The following is a 6,419-nucleotide window of genomic DNA, read 5'->3' on the forward strand; positions in this document are numbered from 1 at the left end:
GAGAAACTACTAAAGGAAAGAGAGGAATGAATGATAAAAGGAAAACAAAAAGATAATGCATGTTTCTTCAGCTGAAGGTTGCATTAAATAGTCTAATTCTACTACGAATCACACTCAGCTACTTACAGCTGAAACATCAACAGAAGCAAGTTTTGAAGCAGAAAACCACAGGAAGTGACTCGGACAAAGAAGCGAGGCAGAGGACAACGTGATGTCATCGTGTCACCATTAAGACTGTAAGTGGTTCTGCAGAGAATGGCTCCTGTCCTTTTGGAGCTTTTAGCCTGCATCATTTAGGACCCAGTTTGGCAATTATTTACCATACAAACTGGGTAAAATTACATCATTATGATATTTCAATGCATTATCAAGCACTTCATTATCAAGCACTTGAAGTCTCTAATGATAAGCACATGTTGTTCTCAGGGCTTATGGTTGAACCCTCATGTTCCATTTTTTTAGCTAATTCAAGCTACATCAGTTGTGTTCATTGGATCCTGACGCACGCATCAGAAATAAACATGAAGTAGTACCGATCCTGAGCTACAAAACCAGAATGTTGAGGTGGAGATGTGTCGGGGCAGAGGAAATCAAATATATCTTTCATTCTGCAGCTGAAACACGTTTTGGTGCTTCAGGCGAGGCGCGACCGCGAAGAGTTAGCGTCGCATACTCTAACAATATCAGATTACACAAAGACGCGTGTCAGCCTTGGCCTCAGTCATATTTATATGTCAAGAACTGTTGGCTCAAGGGTACCAAAAAAGGTTCATACATTTTTTGTTTTTGTTTTTTGCATGATTCTTTAAAGGGGCGTTATGGAAGTTTGACAGCCAAAACATGTGTAGAAATAATAAATGTCTTCTTCATACATTCTCCTGCAATGCCCTGGTCCTGTAGAATGAGACCTGGCATTTTTACCGTGATTGCCTGTTTTTCTGTAAAATCACAGAAAAAGAGAGATGCTCGGGTCGAGCAGGCTGCTTCATGCGCGTTCACGCTCAGACATAGCTCGTAGCATTTGCTATCCGTAGCTTTAGCAGCAGAGAGAGAGGCAGTGCCACTTTGTTGCTGTTCCTAACGCCTAGTGACAAAGCTAGCTACATTTCTGAGGACCCTTAGCTACTTTCTGTAGAACTTTCTTCTAGATATTTCCTGCAAATTAGCAACAAAATACCGTAAATCCTCTAATATTGGCCTGTATTCAATTAACAGCCAGGTCTCATATTTTGGCCGGTGCCGGAGTCGGCGGAGGTGAATAATGGCCGGTATTTTATTGTGGCCGGGTGGAATGAGGTAACAAGCAAGTACGGGGGGCGGTTGTGTCATCCATCTAACTTTTGATTTGCCATTGATAGACCGCGAGGGTAACTTTAACCGTGCGGTGATGAAGAGGAGGCGAAAATTTGATATCAAGTTCAAAGAGAACGTGCTGATTATGCTGCAGAACACTCTGGGGAGCAGTAGCAGGGGTCGTATGAACTAGTCGACTTCACTATAGTGACTTTTTATGCCTGTCATCGACTAGTCGCTGTCACGTGATAATGACGTGAATTTAATTAATTAGCTGCGCATTCTCCTGTCCTCTGTCCTCCGCGCCACACACACACACACACACACACACACACACACACACACACGGGACTGTCTCAGCTGTTATTTTCGTTAAGGAGTGTGCACGTACAGCATGCGCGCCTCGTGCACGAGCCTACTATTGAAGCTGCCATTACGCTTTTGGCCTGAGGGGGCAATCGCGAGCAAAACAATTCAAAAGTCCGTAAAGTCCCTTTAAAATGTTCTCAAACTACGCAAAACACAAGCCTTCTGTTTCTAACCAAACAGTCTGGTGGGTGGGAAGAGTCTGATCTCAGCTGTTCAGGTGTAGATTAGCTGCTGGGTTACAGTTGGACACTAGAATGCTTATTGCTTTGGTCTACAGATGAGGTCATGGCGCCCAAATCATCAACTCCCCACCACCGTGCTGTCAGCCTCTTGATTTTTATTTTTGAGAGGCGTTATTTAAATAAATGTTCTTCTTCCTATGTCAATTTAAGGTTAGAGTCAAATTCCACAATGTAGAATTCAGGAAATGTTCACCGTTGGTTCCCTCAGGTTGGCCTCAACATTTACAATGTGAATTCCAGGGAATGTTCTCTAAAGGTGACATGAAGGTTAGCTCCAATTTCACAGTGAAAGTTTCAGAGAACTTTCAGTAAACATTCACATTGTGAAAGCGGGCTTTAAAGGCCCAATGTGTGATATTTCATCTTATAAGTTATCAAATTTCTTGTATCACATTCTCAAATTTGTTTTTTTTTTAATGATAATTCAAACAAGCATTTATTCTAAACATTATTATTAGCTTTATATTTTAATATTTTAGACAAAAGAAGCAGACCGGTGCTCCATATGGCATGCGCCATCTTAAAATACAGTGACCCTTTAGGGACATACAACATATTAAGCTTCGCATTTGATGTTTGCGTTTTTAAATGATGTAACCTCAAAGAAACAGCAGGGGGCAGAAGTGCGCCTTGTAAGCATGCAGTCTGACAAAGTAACTAAGAAGAAGAAGAAACTAGCCACACCGTACTTCTAGCGATGGAGGATCACACATATTCTTCAAGCAAACTTGAGAAACGGGATAGTTTGTCTCATCCAAGTAAAAGAAAAAGGATTTTGAAAAGTGAACAAGACCGGCGTCATGAGAAAACCAGAGTAAATATAGGAGTTGCCTTCCCAAGATGGAGAGACCTCATGTTATAAAAGGGATTCAGTAGACACGCTGAGCTTGCTACCTTCCTTTTGGACAGATAAGTTAAAAATGTGTGTTTAATTTCTTCATTGTAGTAGTTGTGTGCTTTGTGACACAAAGTTTGTGTGGAGTAAGCTAGAGTTTGGGAAAGAGCTCATGCTAACTAGTGCCAAAAATGTAGCACACCATCTTAAAATGTTACTACACGTTATTTAAGTTTGTCCCATTGTCGTGACAGAAATTCATTATGCAATTGTCCTATTTTTTAGATTCAAACGGAAGTACAATAAGAATGCCAAAAGGTACAGTGTGTATTCACTAAAATCAGAAAAGGGCTACGAATACATTCCAGTACTCCAATCAAATATAATAAACGAGAAGTTGGCGAGAGGAGTCGGGATGCCTCGTACCAGATCAATGAGGGATGATGACCCCAGACGGCTCGGTCTTGTGCCACCCATCGCTCCACCACCTATTTCGGAGCTAGTGCAGATCCAAGTCAGCCGAGGTCTTGGTATGTGTCATTTTAGCATCCTTTGACTACAGCTCAGTTCTTTACCTACACTTGTCTTACAATACTTTTTTCACAGTATCAGAACTCAACACAGCTACAGGCCTCCAGTGACGATCTTGTCTACATTTACATGGAGTATTCTATACCTGCTGCGTGTTACTAATGTAATGTACATAAAAATGTAGATATTGCACTTTGATGTCTTTCCTACTGTGCTAACATGTTGTTCTTTTTACTTGAAGTAGCACATAAATTCTGCACAGTCTTTTACGTTAGATCTATTCTTTATTATTCTAAAGTGTGTAAAATCATGTTTCAAGATTAAAATGTGTTCCAAAATTGTCTGTTAAAACTCTGAATAAGGTTAATTCAAATAAAAGTGCATCTGTACTAATTTCTTTATTTCTTATGTCTTTCAGAAAATTACATATTTTTTGTTTCATGACTTGACCCTGTAAGAGTGTAAATTAATAGCTCACTAATGTAATGCAAAACTATGGAGTTGTAAAGATGTGTTTTTTTTCACATTACAAGAGTATACATGGCTGAAGAGTAGCCACCTCTAAATTTGTCATTATTGTACAACACTAACATTGGGGTTTCAAAAAATATTTATTTAAAATACTTATTCAACATAATAAATTACAATATAAAGGTTTACAAAATATCAGAAACACTTCAACAACCCATGTAAACTTTTGACCAGTTACACTCCCGGTAGAAAACCAGTATACTGTCCATGAGGGTCTGGAAATTTCTCCCTAATTTTGACCACACAGCAACTTGGGATGACTCTTCGATTTCCATGTCCAAGTGACCCATGCTGCCAGAAAATGAAGTGCCGGTAGGCAGCATACCTGTATTCCCTGTTGTCATCGCCTGGTTCCCTAATCTGTCCTAATACGGTGAGGTCTGCTCTGTACTGACGATGGATCCTCAGGACACCTTCATCCAAACAGTAAAGTCTAAAATGGGGCAGAAGGCTTATAAAGTTTACAGAGTGTTGTCCACAGCATTTGCGCTCTGCATCTGTTGGCATATCTGCAATTGCCACAAGTACACCATGTTAACGCAGGGGCCTGCACGGGTGTGGTGTGCCTATCTCGGCGTTGGTTGTTCAACAAAACATCAAAAACCAGACCTGGCTGTCTTTCCAAAAGTTGAGAGGTGAGATGACGGTGGTCCTCCAGGCTCATGCCCTGTACAAGGCGCTGGGGGGAAAAGTAGGATTAGAATTTTTGTAAGATTATTTTAATTGAATTACAGTAAAAAGCAATGTTTTGTAAATGTTTTAACAAGTTTATAAGAGTAGCTGATTAATACTATATATATTAAATGGCTAATTCCTAAAATAAAGGTACTATCAAAAACAAATAATATGTATTAGGAAAGAAGTAGGACACTGAATGTTTTACAAAACTACATATAATTCCAAACACTTGCTATACGGTTAAATAGAATTACCCTATGTACTTATATGAATGAAATGAGTGACAGGACGGCATATATTGACCCAGATAATTATTAATTTGCTCATTATCTTACACAAACCTCAATTTCTGCTCTTCTTTCCCTTTGAAGCTCCTCGACTCTCTCCTCATCAGCTCTTGAAAGCGCCGATCTTCTAGACTTTATTGCAGCTCTGCCTCTTCCTCTTGTGCGTGGGACGTTGCGGCTGGTTTGAGCAAATTCGGCTCCTTCATCTTGGGATGCTTGCCCTGCTTCTGTCGCATGTCTAACACCACTGCCTCTCTGTGCGCTGGCACACGTCTGTCCTCTCCCTCTTCCTCGCCCTCTTCCTCTCCCTCGTCCTCTGTCTGTCTCCACTGATGAACCATCGGATGATATCTGACTCTGTTTACGGAGAGAAAACAATTACAGACTACACTACCTTGTATATTTCCAAAATGGCAAATAGAAATATAACATTTCTCAAATAAAATGAACAAAATATTGTCATTTTTTGTAGTCAGAAGTAATCACTAACTAGCTGCCGTTTGCTATTAGCAAACATAACTGACAGAAAAAAGTTTTTCTTATTCAAAACCTATTTAGATTAAATTAATAAAATAAGTTAGATGAAAACAACTAACCTGTTCGCTGACTTGAAAGCTGGAATTAGATGATGACATGCTGCCGTTTACAGCAACACGATTTTGTATTGTATTTGTTATATTTGTTAATAAAGTTTTAAATAATGATTAAAAAAAACCCTTTTTGATCCTCGGGGGCTCCAATAGCTGCAATACCGACTCTAAACTGCGTGGTGCTAAAGAGTCGGATCTTTTTACTATGATTTCTGTGAATTTCACACACGGGGCCTTTAACTGGCAACGGTGAGGGAACTGTTTAGACTATGTGCCCTATTGGTTCCCTAAAGAATGGGTTCAACTTTTACAATGTGAATTTCAGGAGATGTAAGGAGATGTAACTTGCATTGTGTAGTTTTTGGGGAACTTTCAGGGAACATTCACACTGAAAGCTAACTGCTAGCTAACTGTTGTGCTAATGTTCCCTGAACTTTCTCTCTGTTACAATATTATTAAATAGTTACATTACTGTAAACTTTAGGAAACAATATAGTAATCTTTAGGGAACATTTGACGAACATAATTTCACATGAAAACCTTTAGAGAACGTTCCATGAAGACTCTGATTGAAGATTAATGTTTCCCGACAGGAACTTAAAGAGACAATGTGTAGTTTTTACCATTAATTTCTGGGAATATCCATCAAAATGTTATTGAAAAATCTTAGCAGCTAAAATCAGGTCTAAAATACATAGGAGCAGGTCTAACGGTGTTTCTCAAAGTCAAGGCACCTGGCCTTGGGAGGCGATGTCCTGTGACGCCAGACGCCTTGCTTACGAGGACACTGTGCTTCCTTGGTCAAAGAAAGCAGTTAAATGGAACAGACTTGCATCTCAGACATCAGGGCGAGGTTCCTTGGAATTGAGAAAAACCCGTATTGGAGACCATGTTTCCTTCTACGGGAGACCATGAGAACAAAATTCATTTACAGATTTGTAACAAACGATTACAAAAATTTTGCCATTCTTAAATGTTGTTTCACACATTTACCTCTTCACTTGTTGCCAGTGATGAAAGGGAGTCTGACGTGCTTGTTATTTTTGCTGAAGTTTGCACTCCC

This window comes from Nothobranchius furzeri, chromosome 14 (genome assembly GCF_043380555.1).
Source record: "Nothobranchius furzeri strain GRZ-AD chromosome 14, NfurGRZ-RIMD1, whole genome shotgun sequence".
Lineage (NCBI taxonomy): Eukaryota > Metazoa > Chordata > Actinopteri > Cyprinodontiformes > Nothobranchiidae > Nothobranchius > Nothobranchius furzeri.